At 38.1% G+C, this 20,801-nt stretch overlaps 1 long non-coding RNA gene across 1 annotated transcript; it reads right to left on the bottom strand.

Annotated features, from left to right (window-relative positions):
* Positions 1 to 1,640: 1,640 nt before the first annotated feature.
* Positions 1,641 to 19,213, bottom strand: LOC125102296 (uncharacterized). The gene is made up of 3 exons (XR_007128096.1): positions 19,101 to 19,213; positions 7,321 to 7,323; positions 1,641 to 1,650 (listed from the first exon to the last, which is right to left on the bottom strand). It is a non-coding gene; the product is annotated as an uncharacterized LOC125102296 (long non-coding RNA).
* Positions 19,214 to 20,801: the final 1,588 nt, after the last annotated feature.

Genomic DNA, 20,801 nt, shown 5'->3' with positions numbered 1-20,801 from the left:
CAGACAATGGGTTGTTTGACAGAGGTAACTCGTTTTATAGGGATTTTGACTACCATAATGGCTAAACAGCTGTACATGTAGAATCTGTCATGTTTATAGTTCACTTGATGAAGAACAGTAGACTATGCCACAAAATTGTGGGAAAACATCTGAATTTTATGGCCTCCTTAAGGTCATAGTCAGGAAAAAGTTTTTCATTTTTTTGCTAGTATTTCAGATTGAATCATGGTTCTATGGAAAATAACGTCAATCCTCTTAAGTATGGATGACCTCAGTTATCTTCTAATGGCTCTCCCACCCTCAGACTCTGTTAGGACCTTCCAGCCTATGCCCTGCTGTCTTATTAAACCTTCCTAAAACATCTATGCCACTACCTGCACAGAAACACTTAGTGACTTCTTATTCCTCCACATTAAAGACCATATCCTCAACATTTATTCAAGGTTTGCATGATCTGTTTCAGCTTTCCCTTACTTTTGTAACACTGCTTAACTCATATGTAAATCTACATGCAACACTTAATTTTCAAATCCAGCAGACTATTTGACATCTCAACTTAGGTATAAATGTCTTATATATTATATGTCCCAAAAGACTGTGATTCCTGTCTTCCTCACCTGTTCCTCCCCTTGGCTTTCCCATCCCAGTGTATGGTATCATCATCTGCCATCAGGTCAAAAATTAGAAGTCATCCTGGATTCCTTCACTTTCTTCATGACCCAACATGATCAACCCATCAGCATGTTCTCTTCTGGTTACCTATTAATACATTCAAATTGTACTATTTCCTGTCACAGCCACAGCCTCCATTTAACGTGAGTTACCATCCTCTTTTACTAGATGGTTCTAGTAGCCTCCTAAACATTTTTCAGTTTCTATGCTTTCTCTTAAAAATCTCAACTTCCACATATAAAGAGGAATCTTTAAAACATATACATCAGATTATAGACTCTCCTTTTAAAACCTTCCAGTGATTCTTCATATCATCTAGATACAAGTCCACGTTCATACCATGGCCCCAAGACCCTGCATGACTTAGCTCCCCTTTTCTGCTATCATTCTCTCTACTTCCTACTATGCTCCATCACGCTGGATACTTTTATTTATAACAAACCAGCTTGTTTCCTCCCCATGGCTTTTGTTTTTCTTGTCAGTTTAAAAAAAAAAAGATTTATTTATTTATTTGAGAGAGAGAGGAAGAGAGAGGGAGAGAGCATGTGATTTGGGGCGGAGCAGAGGAAAAGGAATCTCAAGCAGACTCCCTGCGGAGTGTGCAGCCTGATGCAAGGCTTGATTCATGACCCTGAGATCATGACCTGAAGCAAAACCAAGAGTCAGACATTCAACAAACTAAGCCACCCAGGTGACCCCTTCTTGTCACTTGTGACTGGAGTGTTGGTTCCCCAGAGCTTCACATGGCTGGCTTCCTTTGGTCATTTAGATTTCCGCTCAAATGCTGTCTTCCCAGAGAGACCTTCCCTGACCATCCAATTTAAGCTAACATTCTGTATACTTTTGATTCTATTTCCAAATTTTATATTCTTTGCAGAACTTATCACTATCTGAAATTTATATTTTTGGTCTACTCATTTATGTCTGCCTCTATACCCTGGACTCTGAGCTCCCTGCGAGTGAAGCCTCCTCTGACTTCTTTGACCTCTTCACTGTGCTGTCCCAGCACCTAGAACAGGACTGGACTGCAGTAGGTGTTCCAATCTGTAAGCCAAACTTTCTGGTTATGGGCTTCTGAATATGACACAGTTTATATTCCTTGCATTTTTAAAAAAACATTTCTTTTGACTTGAATATTGCATTGCTTTCCCTCTCTGATTTTGAAAATTGTTTCATCTTTCAAAACCCCATTTAAATATCAACTTTCTCAGCCACCCCAGCACACAGTTACAGCCCCTCTGCAGTGCTTTAACTATTCCTGTCAGATTCATAAATTTTTTTTCTTATTGTTTATATGTCATCTTGAAGTTTAGATTTTTATGACTATATATCTTATGCCCTCAATTGGATTATAAGTTCTCTAAAGGCTGGGATATGAAGGAATTCTATGCATTTTTTCATATTATTGTTGCTATTAAAATATGGCATGCATATATAGATGTTGAATAATATGTATTGATTAATTCATTTTCATTCTCACACCTAGTCATAATTTCAAATACTCAATTTATAAATTTGAAATAATTCTTGCTTTTGGGTGACTGCTAACATTTTCATTTAAAATGGCACTTTTAAGGATATATCTGCAGAAACTAATTTCCAAATAATTGATACCAACTGGAAGCCTTAACAGTGAGCTGCTGGTTTCTGCTATTCTTCCAGTTTTTACAGGCAGTTATGACTTTACACATCTGTCATAGACAATATAAGGCTTAAAGAATTCTTGCAAAACAACTAAACCAATATATGCATAGACAAGAAACTTAGGGGAAGCATTTAGTATCAAGAAATCTTTACTAAGGGCATCTGGGAGGCTCAGTCAGTTAAGCTGCTGCCTTCGGCTCAGGTCATGATCTCAGGGTCCTGGGATCGAGTCCCGCATCGGGCTCCTTGCTCAGAAGGGAGCCTGCTTCTCTCTCCGCCTCTGCCTGCCTCTCTGCCTGCTGGTGCACACACTCTCTCTGACAAATAAGTAAATAAAATCTTAAAAAAAAAAAAGAAATCTTTATTAGAACTCAAACTTGATTTCGTAGGAAAAGCAAGTACCCCATCTTTTGTAATAATCACTGTCAAAAGAAACTATGTAATCTTTGACCAGTGAAATTCATTTTTATCATTTAAGAATTTGCCAATCTAGTATATTCCTCTACCCTTCCTCCTTTTCTTCTTTCGGAAATCACATTAAATAAAATCAAGTATCACAGGTATAAGCTTCTCAACTTTCCACACTCCATTTACAATGTTAACTAGGCACTCATTCTTCCATATCTGACTCTCCTCTGTTTCAGAGGGAAAAACTGTTTTGTATTAGTTACTATAAAATGTAATCTAGGTAAGTATACTCAAATCTTTTTGATTACCTAAATCACCCAAGGAAGCTCTTACAAAGGTAACAGTATCCCTGACTTGAAAGACAATCTACCCTCTAGCTGTAGATCCCACTTTTCCCCAGATTGTCCAGGATTTGATCCATAATTACCTTGACTTTCCCTCTATCTTTGACATCTAACGGAACAGCGTCTTCTTACAATGTATAGAGCCAGGAGCTGCTTCTCCAAGGCTGTATACCTGAGCAAGTCTTGACCTAGGAGTAGGGTTAGCAAAAAATAGGGGAAGAAAAATGGGTCTCAGGTTAAGAGGAATGATATGTGGTAAGTTATAGGGTCTGTAATAAACATAACAAGAAATCATAAATAGTTTGGTGTGAATAGGAAAAAGGGCTGTTCTCTGGAAACACTCAGTGGCCTGTGTGTGAGTGCAGGGAGATTGATCAGTTGGGTTACCCAGGGTTAGAGTTTTGCTGTGAGGTTAGGGCAGAGGTTCAGGGGGTCATGGAAAGTGGCAAAGGAACAAATGAAAAGATGGATCTAGCAGGTAAGGCAAGGAAGTGAAACAGGAAGGGAAGTGAAATCTGGGAGAAAATGCTGGGTAGAGACCTCCATGTCTGGAGGTTGGGAATGGGAGCCCATTGAGGGTGTGGGAGCATCATAACAAGGTTATACAGATGGAGCCTTCATAGTATGGTTCTAGGAGGACAAGAACTTTAAACTGAACTTAAGAGACTGGTTATCACCTGCACTGACAAAGAGGGAAGGGAAAGAAGTTGACAACAAGTCTGTTATACTACAAGCAGCAAAGCTTGGCTCTTTTAACCCTAAACATGAGAGAATTAAAAAAATATTTTTTTGATAGGCACCAACTAGTAGGTAGACTCTATTTTTAGGGGAAAGAAGATCTTCAGGAAGTCACATACAATCTGAAGGCTGCTTTTTATCCTAGAACTGTAAGTAGATCCATATATATATTTAATTTAATTTAATATATATTATATAATATATAATTTTATATATATAATATTATATATATAATATATATATATTATATATATAATATTATATATACAAAATTATATATTATATATATTTATTTTAATTTAATCCATATATATTTAATTATATAATTAAAAAATAAGGTTTATAATGTACACTGAATCAATGACTTCAAATTGCTATTGAATAAACCATGAGAATGAAAATCCTTTGCTTTCTGTTGATAATCAAAAGTTTTCTTATTTCTTTTGAGGGGAAAAATACCAGAAGCATGCCATTTGGATATAATACCCCAGTTGCTATGGACCTCTGGGGAGAAGTTTGTGGAGATCGGGGTCGTCCTTACTTCCTATGGGGGCTATCCCCAGGACGGGATTTCAGATGCTGGGCTACACCCAGGGAGACACGCATTATGCATGTTTCCATATTATACATGCTTAACTTCTTGTGGAAGGAGCTTGAATTCCCCAGCAATTGTAATTAGAGGCCACATTTTACAATGGTTTCATGAAGAATTGATGATAAATTCTACTCCAGACGGTTGGGGATATAAGCAGCTATGTTTTCATTTACAGTCTCTTTAGAGGTTTTGTTCTCACACCAAGCTGCTGGTTGTTACCGTTTCATGTTATTTAACATCTTCTAAATTAGTGATGCTGTGCGGTGTTGATTACACAATGCATAAGCCTAAAATAGATGGGATTCAAACCATCACAAAACATGGCAGCTCTTACTTCGGTCTTGCCTCACGGATCCAGTTGCATGTGTGTTTTAAACAGTCCAGGGAACATTTTCTTCATTTTCCATTCCCAAGATCATGATTTCTGGTGCAAACAGCAAAGCGGAACTGAACAAAATTTGTGATGCCTGAGGATCTTCAAAGGAGTTTTCCAAATGATTCATGAATCAATGGCTGATAGAGTCGGCCATGCAGGGTATTTGTTTGTTGTTTCTGATGGTTTGGATCCCTCCTTCTATAAACAAATTCCTTTTGAATAATAAAGGACATCAAATAAAACCTCAGGGTAGGGCCCCGGAAGCTGGCATTCTCTTCAGCTCTGTTCTCCAGTTTTATGGGGAACTGCTGATTGTAATTAACTAAAAAACACTCAGAAGTCTAACTTTAAATAGAGCACTCAGACCGGAGCATTTATTTATTTATTACTGCCATCATGAGGACATTTCAAACCAATAAATCTAACGCATAGTCTTAGGGAGCAAAAGAGTTCTAGTAATTTAGATAAAAATTTAAAATATTTGACTTGATATATTTGCTTTTGTTCTAAGGATAAATACTGGGTCCTTTTGATTTATCTAAGAAGATGGAAAGTGAAAGTGCATTTCCTCTTAAAATATATCTATCATTGCTGACCTGGACTGTGATAATAAAGGAATGGGACAAATATCCTTCAAATATTCTTTTTTAAAAAATAAGTATTCTTTATGTTTTAAAAATCCTTTAAAGCCTTACATGTTCATCACAGAAAACCTAGACAATACAGTTGATCAAAAACAGCCTCTACACTGTCTTGATTTTCTTTTTATCAATGGAGATCCATTCTCCATCACTTATTGCTGGGTCCTCCTCATCAACCTGACCTTTAATATTGGTGTGCCCAGGACTCTGGTCTCTTCTCTTCATTCATTTATATTCCCTTTCCCCATGAGTGTATTGAGTCCAATAGCATTTAAGAAACCATGTATATGGGATCTGACAACCCAAGCAGACCTCTGATTTAAAATTACTGTTTGGGGACAAATTAAAAGTTCATGTTCAGGCAGAATGTTTCTTGGTATTCATTTGCACAGAGACTTATATAACTGGTCCAAATCCATCCCCCACTTATATAAGAAGAGTTCATTCTTAAGTGGTTAACAGAGTCAAGATGAAAAGAAGCTTCAACAAATGCTGGCTATCATGGCTGCTTGGGAGATACCATATCAGGGTTAGGCACACAGGCATTGTTGTCAGGAGAACCTGGATTTGAATCCTAGTTCTGTCACTTATTAGCTGAATTATCTTAGGCTTATTGCTTCAGCTCTGGAGGTTCAGATGCTTTGTGTTTAAAATAATAACCACCATGCAGGGATGTCGCTTAAGGACCAAATGTGAAAATATAACCAAAATACTTATTATTAAGCTTGAATAGAGTAAGTACTAAATAAATCTTGGAATTTATTGTATTTATGGGCAGTAAATAGGCCTTCAGGTGGTTTTGTATTTCTCGATGATTTAAATAAAATGTTTTTGACACAGTGAACAGAAAAAAAAAAAAGAAACCATGTATATGGTATGAATATATACATCTATGTATTTATATAAATATATAAATTTAAGTATACATATATACATATATGTGTGTGTGTGTGTGTGTGTGTGTGTGTATGTATATATATATATATATATATATATATATATATATATATATTTATTTATTCAGCCTGGACCTCTTCCTTGAACTCTGGATTTGTATATCCAGCTACCTATTCTATGCTTTATTTGGATATCCATAAACATTTCAAATTAAAATATCCCAATCTGAGGCTCTGATTTCCCAACCCACCACAGCTGTCATCTCTATTCCATCTAACAATACCTCATACTTCCAGCTTGCTCTGGCCAGAAAACTTTGAGTAACCCTTAACTCCTCTCTCATACCTCATTTTTAGCGCATCAGGAAGACCCTTTAGATCTATCATCAGACTAGACCCAGAATTTGACCACTTGTTGACCACTTACATCCTTATTACCCTAGTTGAAGCCACCATCATCTCTCACCTGGATTTTCCAGTAGCTTCCTAAGTAGGCTCTCTCTAATTACCCTTGCCTTCTTGGTCTGTTCACATAGCAGCCACAGTGAGGTTTTAAAAATATGTCAGATAATGTCATCTCGCCGCTCAGAATCTTCCAGTGCCTTTCCATCTCACTCAGGGTAAAAGCAGAATTCTTGTACAGGCCTACAAGGCCCAATGTGACTTTGCTGTTTCCCTTTTCTTCCTTCGCACACCAACTGTACTTCTTATTCTCTTGTTTTATTTCCTTCCACGTGATGTTTATCACCATCTAACACGTCATATAGTTTACTTTTTCATTTTGTGTCTTTCCACTGGAGTGTATGCTTCCTGGGGACAGGGATTTTTGTCCTTTCTTGTGGTGTATTCTCTACTGCGAAGCACACAGCAAGCATTCTGTAAACATTTGTTACTGTGATGAATGACTGAAGGGAAGTGGGGAGGAAGGGCTTCTAAGAATACATACTTCCAGAAATCAAATGCTGTAATTGGCAAAACTAAAACAACAAACAAATAAAAACCAAACAGCCTAAACTTCTTCATATTCTTTCTTTTTTTTTTTTTAAGATTTTATTTATTTATTTGACAGACGGAGATCACAAGTAGGCACAGAATCAGGCAGGGAGAGAGGAGGAAGCAGGCTCCCTCCTGAGCAGAGAGCCCGATGCAGGGCTTGATCCCAGGACCCTGGGATCATGACCTGAGCCAAAGGCAGAGGCTTTAACCCACTGAGCCACCCAGGTGTCCCAACATCTTCATATTCTAACCAGCACGAAGACAACTATATATTCCATGCAGTTTGATACCTATCCTTCTTGGAAAGATAATTTATAAGTCGTGATTCAGAATTCTTTCAGCCCTAGATTTTACAAGGTACTGTCTGTGTTCAGTAAGAATGCAGATTTTCATTCTCAGAGAGGTCTTTTCCTAGCCCTACCTTTTAGTCACTGAAATGCTGAAAACGTTCATAAATGATGAACCTCATAAACTGTTTCCTTACTTCTGTCTAACTTTCTGTGTTCTGTCACCAAAATTCTTTCTAAGGCTCTAGTATATATTAGGGATCAGCACACGTTTTCTGTAAAGGACCAGACAGTAGATATTTTAGATTTTGTGGGCGATGTAGTCTTCATGTCTATTGCAACTACTCGCCTCTAATGTTGCAGGGCAAAAGCAGCCGTAGTTAATATATAACGAGTGCTGTAACTGTGTTCCAATAACTCTTTATTTTGAAGAATAAAGGTAGTATGCTATATTTGGGCCTTTTGTTACCTATAGTCTCTTGATGGTTTCCCATTACAACAGAATAAAATTCAATATTTCTAGCTTTGTATACAACACCCTTCATAGACTGGCCCTAGCCTATCATTTCATCATTATTTTTAGCTACCCACATCTCAAATGATCTTCTAGTATATTGTGTTCATTATACCCTGGGTGGGTTTCCCATCAACAAAGGCTTTTGGTCTTTGGCAGCCCTGGCATATTGTCATCCCCAACTAAATCATCATCTTTGCTACAGCTGCTGCTGGCCTAGGATCAGGTCTTTGATTCTACAGGCATTGCCATGAAGTTTGAATCCAAGTTCCTCAGTCTTAATAAGCAGGATGCCTATGTTTAACCAATAGAGGTGTCATCAGGAAATGGACACATTGAGATATATCCATATGTATGGGTTGTATAGAAGATTCAGACTGATTTTTTATATATGTTTTCTTTTAAAAAATTTAATAATCTGTTATTAAATTTATATATGTTTTCAATTCTGAGTTATTGAACATATTCATTAAATTTTTTTTGACAAATTCAATATAGCAAAATTTCTTAAATATCTAGTTGATGGAGGAGTGAAGTGACACAGCATGTATATATTATTGCCTGTTATTTTACCAAGAAATATTTTCAGTTCTGAAGATGATCAAAAGCACAAAATAATTGGGAGAGAGACAATAAAAGCTTGAGATAACTGAATGAAACTGTTAATAAACGGGGTTCATTAAATAGAAAAAAATATTCTTTTGGTTTAAAACTTCTTAACTTTTGAATATTCCTTCTTTCACTCTACAGATATTTATTGCAGGCCTACTATGTTCTAGGCACCATTTGAAATTCTGGAATGTGTGGATGTTAAAGATGTTATAAATAAATATCTGTGACCAGTATTTCAAATATTAGCCCAATAAACATTTGAAACATCTGCCACAGTCTGGTCCTCTGACTGTATTTTGGGTGTGTGTTTTCTTGTGGTGAGATAATGTTGGGGGCTGGGCATTACAATGCTATCTTGTGTGGAAAAACACTTAAAGATGATGTTGTTGTTATTTCAACGAAGTAGTCCTCAGAGTTCCATTTGATTTGATGCTTCTTGTCAGTTGGCTTCTCAGTGTTAATGATTCTACCAGACTGAAATAATTTGTCATCCTCTAGAATACTAGCCAAATTTAACTCAAATTAGTTCTGAAATGAAAGACGACGCATTTAATTAAGGTAAATACATTGGTGACCATTTGAAAATACATTTTGAAAAGTGACTTTGCCAACCAGATGGTGTCTTCATGCAAACAGCTGGATCTTGAAGAAATACTCTGTACAAAGTAAAGTTGGGGCTGGCTTCTAGCAGGAGTAGATTGTCTTCTTTGTTCTTTGATTGCAGATGGCTCAGGATAGGCGCTTAATTCCACCCCAAAGTGGAGGCCCGTGCTCAGGATCAATGATGGTTACTAGGGCAACAGTACTGGGTATGGTCTGCCTCCATCCTGAGGTCACACTCTCGTGGGAGCTTCCTGCTGATAGCCACCAAGTTGATAGCCTATTTCTCAAGAGCAGTCTGGGCTCTGACTAGATCAGCTCTCACTGCCCTGGGCATGGGCAAATTTCTTAGTGCTTTTACAGTTTTTCTTTCTAGTATATTCTGTATCAGCCTTACTTGCTTTGAAGTGAGTGGTTTGGTTGAAGAGATGAGACAGAAAGGGGCATAAGAGGCCATTTTTGTTGTTTGGATTCCAGGTTACATAGGCTTTCCTAATTTAGGCATAAGGAGTCTGCAGGTGGTCTAGTATGGCTTAGCAACCTGCAGGATTGCAGACTGGAGCAACAGAGGATTTACTTGATGGCTGTTGCCTTCTGTGCATATATTTTCCTCTGTGTATGTGTATTTCTTAGAGACCCTGCAGGGAGAGGAGCCCGTTTAAGGACAGGATTTTGCATTAACTTCTCATGCCTGAGTCACTTTTTAAAAAATGTTTGTAAGCAAAATTCTGTACTCCTTGTTGATATAACTTGCATATGCTTTGAAGGAACATAGACCTTCAAATACTGTTGAGTAAAGAATTGAATCTTGTTTATTTTCATATTGTGAAATGATGTACACATGGTAGAAAAAAAAATCAAACAATAAAAGTCTATCCAGTTAACAGTGATTAGTTGACCCTTAGCCACAGTGTCTGTCACTCACTGGAGGTAATGCCATTCAAGAGTTTCTAATGTATACCTCCAGAAATTTTTCATGTATATACATGAATGAATAATTTAAAAGCATGTTAAAAATTTCAGTAGCATTACTTTAAAAACATATATACATAAAGGGGGTTAAATAGTTTTATACTTCGCTATTCTAAATTTAACAATGTCTTTTTTTTTTTTTTAAAGATTTTATTTATTTATTTGACAGAGAGAGATCACAAGTAGACAGAGAGGCAGGCAGAGAGAGAGAGAGAGAGAGGGAAGCAGGCTCCCTGCTGAGCAGAGAGCCCGATGCGGGCCTCGATCCCAGGACCCTGAGATCATGACCTGAGCCGAAGGCAGCGGCTTAACCCACTGAGCCACCCAGGCGCCCCCAATTTAACAATGTCTTAACGATTGTTTCATTGCAGCACATGGAGACCTACCTCATTCTTATAATGGCTGCATGCTTTTTTTATTGCAGGAATGTAGAATAATTTATTCAATGAGGGATTTACTGGTTTAAAGATAATAAATGTCCCACTGAATGGATAGTGCTGGTTTGAAGATATTTCTCCCAAAGTAAAGATATAAGCTTACCTCTCTCCTTTTTTTCCCCTGGAAAATAAAAGTTCAACCCTACTTATGTTGTTGGAAGTGTGAATTTTGGAGATGCTAATGTTAATTTAACATCATTGGAATAATAGCCAAAGAATTGTGGCTGGATATCTCAAGGTATTAATCTATACCTTGAATATTTCCTTCTGTTGTCAGAAGGAGTACCCTGACCACTCGTCCTTCCCCAGTCCTTGTCTCTGGATGATTGTCACCTGCATCTGAAGCAGCTCCAAAGAGTAGGAAATTTATAGAGAAAAGCCAGTAGCTGAAATGTTAGGCTAGGAGATTCAGAGGGTCTTTGAGTTCAGAAGCTTGGGCTGGAGGAAAGGGAAAGGAAGGCAAAGGAACTACTCACAGGAGAAAAAGGAATGTGGAAAAAAACCTGGGAGGCGTAGGAGTGGAGAAGAACCACCTGGGAGTTGAGGAATGGGGACTCAGCTCTGAGTGAACATACTGTTCCCAGACACTCTCCCTGGTGTCTGGCGCTTCCTCTCCCTGTTCCTCCTCTAACTAACCACCTGTGGCTGACCTTGGAAAGGAAAGCTGTTGTTGGTGGTGAGAAGCTGGGACACCCTAGAGAGTGGGGGCTAGTCTTGTTATGAAAGGAGGCCTCATCCCCCGGGCCACGGCTGGGAGTATTCCTGTGATCTAGCTCAGCGGAGGACACACAGCTCTCATGCTCAGCACCATCGTCAAAGCATGGAGAATGCAGAAATGAAGTTAGTGAGTATGGGCAACTCTTCTAAGGAGTTTTGCTATAAAGAGGAGCAGAGATATGAGACCACTGGGTTAAAGGAAGGTACTTACAATCATATACAATATCAATCATAATAAAGCCTGAGGCAAGGACTCCTCTGGACATTTAGTTAGGGGATACAAATATTTATTGTTTTTACTTAACTCATTTGTGATTGGGTTTCCTAACATTTGCAATCCAAAGAATTGTAATTAATAAAGAGGGTAACAGAAGAGAACAGTGATCAATGCAAAAGACTTCCTTTTTTGGAGGACTCTAAAAGTTTCAAAATATGTAGGAGTAGCATTTAAAAAGATTAGTCCAAAGTATTTTTAAGAATGCCAAATAAGGGGCGCCTGGGTGACTCAGTGGGTTAAGCCGCTGCCTTCGGCTCGGGTCATGATCTCAGGGTCCTGGGATCGAGCCCCGCATCGGGCTCTCTGCTCAGCGGAGAGCCTGCTTCCTCCTCTCTCTCTACCTGCCTCTCTGCCTGCTTGTGATCTCTCTCTGTCAAATGAATAAATAAAATCTTTAAAAAAAAAAAAGAATGCCAAATAATTAACCTTCAAATTTCTCATGAATAAATAACAAATAGACACTCCTGTAAACACTTTGCTAAACTCAAGATAAATTGCTGAAGAATAACACAGAGAATTCCTACTCTATGAATCTCATTGAGCTATAACATCCCCTAGAACAACTTACTTCACTCTTAGTTTCAGTGAATATTTATGTTTTGTGAATGATTTAAAGACATATATTAGAGGATGGTTTTTCGAAGTTTTAAAATTTTAGGACCATGTTGTTCCAGTTTTCTAGATTATAGCCTTCTTCAGTCAATATTCTATTTGTCTAATTTTAATATATAATAATTTATAGTGATAGATTAAAAAGGATAATTGATTTTGTTCTATTTAGAATCATAATTTAAAATTAATCAGCTCCTGATGTCTTTCCTTGAAAACTGTTATTTCTTTCCTTGAAAAATTTAACATAAACTAGAACATCATTCTTAGGAAAATATGATGAATGGAATATAATGGAGAAAATTGAGAAGTGTGGCCAATGATAATTAATTTTTAATTAAGCAAAAAAAAAGCTAAATTTATTGGAAGCACTTGCCTGATAACCTACTTGGAGAATAGAATCCTAAGTTTCTTAATTCCTCATGATGATTTAGAATGGTTAATTAAGGAATTATTACCTTAAGTCAGTCCTGTCTAATCTTGTTATTGGAAAAAAAAAAGAAAAATGAGCATATTTTAATTGTTATGGGTACATTTCACTGAAGTGATATATCTTTTATAAATTACATCAGTAAACATTTTTTTCTCACAGCAATATCTCTAAATATATTTTGTTTTGTTAAAAAAAAAAAGAGATATTTAGTTTTTAGTAGAAAAGCCAGCCATGAAAGAAGACTGCCAAAAAGCATAAAGATCGCTCCTTTTGGCTCCCTATATTCTTGATTTTTTTTCCTCTATGGATGAATGACTTCTTTTTATAGCCTCTATAAAATCATATACTTATAGAAAACCAAATCTTTCTTCCGTGGTGTGTTTCTAAAAAACCAATATAGAAGGGAATGACCTTAGAAAAATGTCCCTTTGTCCTGGGTTTATATCTATATAAGATATTTATATCTTTCTATGTTTTAGAAGGTAAAGCATTTTTAAAAAGATTATTTTTTTCTGTAGGACAGAAATTGTATAGTGAGGATATCAAGAATATAATTTTATTTCTAGCAGACATCTATTTATCTAGATTTTAGCAGATATATCTTTATAGCAGATAACTACTTATCTAGAATCCAAATACCTAGAAATTTGAAATAAGCAGATTTCTCTCCACCTCTCATCCCCACTCCCTTTACAACAAGGTCAGGGCTAGGTTGGTGATTAAGCAAGACAAATGGGAGAAGACCGAGGACAGGAATCCAAGGTCTGTTATGTTTAGATAAGATACCTGGCCTGATTTTTGGATATGTGGAAAGAAGATCTGAAAATGAAGCAACCAGTGCATCTGGAGGTCCAGATTCTGCTGGTCTGTTCCAGGATTACACTTGCTGTTAACATGTAGTACCACCCAGCAGGCATTTTCTGTTAGCGGGAGTGAGTGTGCAGGTAATATGGGCCTAGAGGGCCAGCAGCAGCAAGTGTTGGGAACTCAGTGATACTGAGCAGAGGTTAGGTAGGGGGAATCGAGTTATTTTGGTGACCAGCATGCTGTTATTGTGAGGACTGCACACTTCTTGAAGGCAAGGGGTTTTCAATGGTTTCTGTGGCCTCCCTAACGCCTTGTGTGGTGCATCATAGGTGCTCAGCACTTTGCTGTTAAATGAGAGAAGAAAGCAGAGAGCTCGGTTTCTCTTGGGATACATGTGAGACAGTAGATTTATTCAGAAACTGGGTATGAAGGAAGGACTTGGAATAAAGGGCACAAAGAAGAAAATTGAGCTTTGTCTGATGGGGTACTAAATCATCAGGGTACTAAATCAGTAGTGGGTACCATTGATTCATTCATCCAACAGCTATTTACTGAACCTCAGCTCTGTGTCATGTGTCACATTAGGAGTTTACAGAGGAGTGAACAATACAGATGGGGTTTTCCTGGTAGCACTTAGGCTCTATCAGGACGATTGGCATCCTACAAATAATTAACCATTAGTGATACATACTCAGAAGATGCACAAGTTGCTGTGAGAATGTGCAGTAGAAATGCTTGAGTGGGGTGTGAGCATAAAGAAGGGCTTCCTTAAATAACATATGCAGACTTGGTTGGTGACTTGGGCATGAAATGAAGTGGGCAGAGAGATAGAAGTTCAGAAGGAGAGTCAATACTGAACTTGCTGAATCATTATAGTAGTGAAAAAGACAGCAGTGTCAGGGATTAACTCTAAATTTCTAGCTTTGGAGAGATTGACTCAATGCAGAGAGGGAGAGCTATGTTTTTTTGAACTTACCCCACTAGAGTTTTGTTTTCACCATTTCAGCCAAACTGCCCTTACCAGGGCTGCTAGTGATTTCCAAATGGTCAGATCCAGTGGTTAATTCTTACCCCTCCTCTGAACCTCCTGTTACAAGAGTTGGACAGAGCTGGTCATTCTCTCCTTGAAACTCTTTTTTGGTTAGGCTGTAGTGGAGTCCCTCAACTCCATGTTGTTGTTGTTGCTTGTTTTGTTTTGTTTTGTTTTTCATCTTACCACGTGCTCCTTCTCAGTCTCATTTTTTGGATTGTCTTCATCTTTGCAATCTTTAAGGGTTAAAAGACCTCTAAGGGTTGAGTCCTTGGATCATTTCTTTCTTTACTCCCCAGGTGAGTTCATCTAATCCTTGCCTTTAAAATCTCTTTGCTTCCCACTCTTCTTGGTCTCTCCCTTGGACCCCACAACCCATAGCATTCTCTTCTGTGCTCGCACCTGCTATTTCCACAATTGTAACACCCCCTCCATGTATGACAACTCCGGTTTTCCAGTTGCTCAGGCCAAAATCCTTGAAATCACCTTTGATTGCTTTCTTTCATATCCCACATCCAATTTATCAGAAAATTCTGATGGCACACTCTTTGAAACATATTCAGAATCCAACCACTTCTTACTACCGTCTCTGCAAGTTCCCCAGTGTGAGCACTATCACCCCTTACCTGGATTATGATAGCAGACTACGAACTAGAATCTTGCTTCTGTCCTTGATCCAATGTAGTCTCTTCCCAATACATACATCCCCACATGTGTTATCCCTCCAAAAAAGAAAAAAAAGTGAGATAGTCATCCTTCTAACTTAAAACATGCCATGGCTTTCTACTTCATGCTCTGTAAAAGTCGAAGTCCTTACTGAGGAGTAATTGCTTTGTATTATTTGGCTTTCTGCTACCTCTCCCATGTTATCTCTTACTGCCTTTATATCTCTTACCATCATGGGCCTCACAGATGTTCCTCAAACACCCATTTCAGGATATTTGCAATTCCCATTTTGTCTACCATATTCCCCCATATATCTATATGCCTTCCTCTTTCATGTTTTCAGATCTCTGTTAAAATGCCATTTTTTAAAAGATTTTATTTATTTATTTGAGAAAGAGAGAGTGAGAGAGAGCATGAGGGGGTAAAGGTCAGAGGGAGAAGCAGACTCCCCATGGAGCTGGGAGCCCGATGCGAGACTTGATCCCGGGACTCCCGGATCATGACCTGAGCTGAAGGCAGTTGCTTAACCAACTGAGCCACCCAGGTGCCCTAAAATGCTATTTTATAAGGGAAACTTTCTCTGACCACCCTCTCTCAAATCCCATAGCCATCTTTCCTACCTCCCATCATTATCTATCCTCTTGTTCTGGTTTCTTTTTCTGTATAACACCTGATACCATGGGGCCTTTTATTTCATGTTCTGCTTCCCTTCTGTGCAATGTGAGCTTCAAGTTCACTGGGATTTGGTCTCTGTGTTTTATCCCAGGGCCTTGACTAGTGTTTAGCATAGGTGATAGGCTCAGTAAGTCAATGCTGGATACATGAAAGAAGCTTAGAAAGATCCACATCTGACTACGAATGCTTTGAAGAAGAATATGTTTAGTGTGGATTTTCTTCGGGGGTTGGTGACAGGGGACTTTAAGACATAGGATAAAGGAAGATTTTTTGAAATTTCTTTCATCATTTCTCAAGGCCACTGTCATTTCTTTTTCTTTAAAAAAATTTTTTTTATCTAGCCTCCCTCCCCATATGAATTTTGCAGATTCTCCTTACTTTCTCTACCTCTCTTTCATCTACTGCTTATGAAAAGAATTTTAGCTATAGTCTACTGGTTCTCTATGTTTGAACTCTAGGACCAGCAGCATTCGTATTATTGGGAACTTGTAAAAAATGTCAATTATAAAGGTCTACCCTAGACCAAATGAATAAGAAACTCTGGGGTAGGGCCCAGCAACTTATGGTCCTTTCTGTAGCACCACTCTCTTTTCCATCCACATCCTCATCTGCCCCCTAAAGGTACAGTGGTTCATTGAGAAGGTTTAGAACACTTTCCTTAGAAGATGTTTGTATGTGTGTGTGTGTGCGTGTGCGTGTATATGTGTGTGTTATAAAAGTTTGCAAATTTTGTAACATTACATTATCTTTGCATTTCGCAGGTTAATTACCTGCACCATTTGCAAACTGTGACAAAGAGCTACATTTTCTGTTTTATCTAAAATCCCTCATGAGCTCCAGATGGAGGGGGCGTCATTGATGTGGTGCTCGCAAGGGGTCTGTTGCCTCAGCCACTGTTGCTTTCCTGGTGATTCTGGGGGGCATGTGGCACTCTTGCCACTGAGAACTGCTTCCCTCAGGCTTCAGGCTGATTTGCTATTAGGATTATTTTTTTCAGTCCCAGATTCTTTTGAGAGTCATAAAAGTATATTTTCCCATAAAATTGATATGTGTGCCTTCATGGTTCACCTAACCCCTCGTTAATTGATCACTTGCCAAGAAAGTATATTCTAACTGATGAGGGAACAGAAGGCTGGCTGAGGACAAAGCAAAAGGCTGACACCCTGCAGTCTTCCCCCACCCCCACTCCTGGGTGGGACATGTGTGACATTCTTTAGGAATCTCCCATCCATCTTAATGTTAATACCTTGCTAGAGGGAAAAAGGACCTTGACAATGGCAAGGCCTCTGGTGTCCAGTATCTTGTAGGTCCTCTTTAGCATACGAAAGTTCTATTGAAACCTCCCTTTTTCCTTACCTCCCCCAACACCATGGTAGTAACCTGCCACTCCTCATAACCCCGGGCAGCAGCTTTCTCTGCCCACAGGTCATGTCTCCGTGCTTTAATAAACCACCATTTTGCACCAAAGATGTCTCAAGAATTCTTTCTTGGTCATCGGCTCTGGACTCCACCCCACGGAACCTCACCTATATTCTAAAACTTCATCATAAACATTCTAGTTAATGAAAGTTTATTATACAAAACTCTTACTTTATAAAAATGGTGCTCAGAGAAAATGAGATTTTTTTTTTTCTGTGACCATAAGGACTGTAAGGGCCTATTTAGCCAGAGCGATTCCATCCGGTTAAACAGTGATTTTGTTTATCCAGTAAAACTTAAACTGACCCTGCCCCACCCCCCACCCCCCAGGAGTGGGGGAGCTTAGTTTACTTAAAAGCAAGTCCGGGAAACCAGTCCCAGCTAACAGAGCCCAAATACAAGGGTGGGTCAGGTCAGGTGGAGATAAGGGCCGGAATGCAGGGATGACTCGGGTCAGGTGGAGACATCCAATCAGTAGAGCACTCATACTGTTTCCCTAGCTACCAAGGAGTGTGGGCCCCACATTTTGGGCCCCCTTTGGGCGCCAATTCTGACCAAGGAGATAGGCTAGTTCAAATATCTACTATAGGGTAAATTGTAATTCAATTGGCCACCCGTGTGGGACCTAGCATGACTGTGCAGCTTTCTCTGTGTGTTACAATCTCATTGGTCACCTGTGCGTGGCCAGGCCCAACCACATGGCCTTTGCCTTTAAGAGCTAGTCTGTAAGGCAGAGAGTGGTCGCCTCTTTGTAAGAGACGGCCCTGGCCGGTCAGTTTGATTCTCGATGCTTGGTGTGAAATAAAGCTTTGCTTGACCTTTGCTTTGTATCAGTCTCGTTCTTTGACCATGGAGCCAACAAGACAATAAGTTAGATTAAGCAGAAATAAAGCACTCATTTGATATTTAAGCTGAAAGAGAAAATTCTTTTATTTTCCAGTGGGAGTGAGAGGCCATTTGTTCGTATCACAACTGCAGACCCTGAAACAATTTGGAAATTCTTCGTGTTGACATTTTAGTTAATATCCTTCCATTTTTTTGCTCAATGCATGTGAATATATCAGGGGAATTATGTACTGCATGCTTTTATTTAAACAAATACTGGCCTATCCTATGCATATTTTATTTAATTCATCTCCAATTACTGAATATCTAGGTTTTTCCAATTTTTAGTTATGAACAAAATTTCTTATATGCCCTTGGTATTTATGTGATTAATGATATAAAGAAGCGAAATTGCTAGGTCAAAGTAATGAAGTCTTAGAATATAAGTGAGGTTTGGTGGGGTAAGGTCCAGAGCCAATGACCAAGAAAGAATTCTTGAGACATCTTTGGTGCAAAATGGTGGTTTATTAAAATACAGGGACAGGACCCATGGGTGGAAAGAACTGTAGCCCCAGGGTTGTGAGGAGTGGTCCATTATATACTTGTAAGTTGAAAGGGGGTCAGGGATGGCGTAAGTCTCTAAGGAATTTTGGAAGCAAGGTTTCCAGGACCTTGAGGGGCTAGCTACTGTTGGGATAAAGGTTATTCATTACCAGTAATAAAACCTTTGTTGTGAGACCCTTTAGATGTATATCAGTGGGCCATATGTTTGGGAATGATTGTCAACAGTATCTTGGAGGGATTACAGATAAGTTTCCAAAGGAATTGTTAAAGTAGACTTACAGGATCCTGGTTGGGGGTAGGGATTGGTCAGGCTAGGATTGCCCATTACGTTTCATGCTTCATTCACAAAGCCTTAAGGTGGAGGTAGTTGAGTCCCTAGAGGAATGTCACTCTACCTGTTTCAAGGGCTTGTCAGTGGGTAAGGAAATTTAATAATTTTTCTTCTGCCTCTGTTTCCCACATCAAAAGTTTATATGTGCATTTAAATTTTTGATAAATTGGTACATTTACTTTCAGAAAGCCTACACCAATGATTATTTCCAACTACACCCAGCAGAAATCTCTTTTTTCTTTAGCCCTTTGCTAATAATGGATATTTAAAAAAATCCTTAAAATCTGCCAATTGAACAGCTAAAATACAATCAGTTATTAAAGTTCTAATTTTTTTGGTTAATGATGATGTTGAACATCTTGTCATTTATCAGCCACTGACAATTTTTATACATATGTTTATGCTCTCTGTTCTTTTTTATTGTAATATTTATCTTAATTATATTGTTCATATATATTGTTCGTATACATGATATATAATATATGATTAAGCTGTATGGTAAGGTATATTAACCATATATGGTAAAGCATATTAAGTATGTATAAGCCTGTTAACATCATGTATGTTGCAGAACTTCTTTTCCAAATTTCACTTCCCTTTGTGTTTGTTTAAAGGTATTTTAAAAGATTTTTTTGCCGTGAAATTTTAAATTTTTTTTTAAATATGCCAGGCCTTCATTGTGAATTCTGCCTCTGTTGTCATGCTTAGGAAAAGGTTTTTTTCCATCTTATTTAATTCTCTGTTTATTGACAGTTTTTTCCCAGTTAGTTACCTTGAATTTTCTAAGGGGAGAGAAACTATATCATGCGCAAATAATACTGTTCTTGGCAAATAAAAAAACTCGTTTAATTTCTATTGGATTGATTCCTTTAGGACATACAGAAAATTTTAAAATAATAGTGGCTATCTCTGGTATGCTTGTTTTATTTCTGTTATAGGAGCTGGATAATGCAAAATATTTTAGAAGTAATCTTTGCAAATCATCATTTTGTGTTATTTCCTTCTGTAAAAACTTCATATTATTAATTTATGTTCAAATAATAGGTTATTAATGCATATTTATTCTTACATGTTTCTTCTTTCCCTGACTATGGTGAGTGCTGTGAATTGTGTAAGACTGATGATTCACAGACCTATACCCCTGAAGCAAATAATACATTATATGTCAATAAACAATAATAACGCCAATAACAACCCCCCCCAAACCTTTGATTTTTAAATTCCAAATTATCAATAAAAATACTGAATCAAGTAGAAACAACCTTCCTATGGTAATTACTATCATAGATACTCCTGAACAGTCTAGCTTTTATGGAAAGAGTTATATCAGGGTTCTTTATTTTTTTATTTTAAAATATTTTTATTTATTTGTTTATTTTTTTAAGATTTTATTTATTTGACAGAGAGAGACACAGCAAGTGAGGGAACACAAGCAGGGGGATCAGGAGAAGGAGAAGCAGTCTTCCCACTCAAGAGCCCAATGTGGGGCTAGATCCCAGGACCCTGGGATCATGATCTAAGCCAAAGGCAGATTCTTAACAACTGAGCCACCCAGGCACCCCTGTGTCAGGTCTTTGCCATGTATTTTCTGCCTAAAGTATACCCCCTGACTGGCCTTTATTCTTCCCAGCTTCCTAGCTCAATAGCAGCATGTTTCCCTTTCTTAGACTCTGACTTCTCTGACTTTTACAACTTTAAAAGTGTGACCACCAATTT

Source organism: Lutra lutra, chromosome 6 (assembly GCF_902655055.1).
Source record: "Lutra lutra chromosome 6, mLutLut1.2, whole genome shotgun sequence".
In the NCBI taxonomy this organism is placed as follows: Eukaryota; Metazoa; Chordata; class Mammalia; order Carnivora; family Mustelidae; genus Lutra; species Lutra lutra.
The sequence above is the reverse complement of the archived record's forward strand: the minus strand, read 5'-3'. Positions and strand labels throughout refer to the sequence as shown.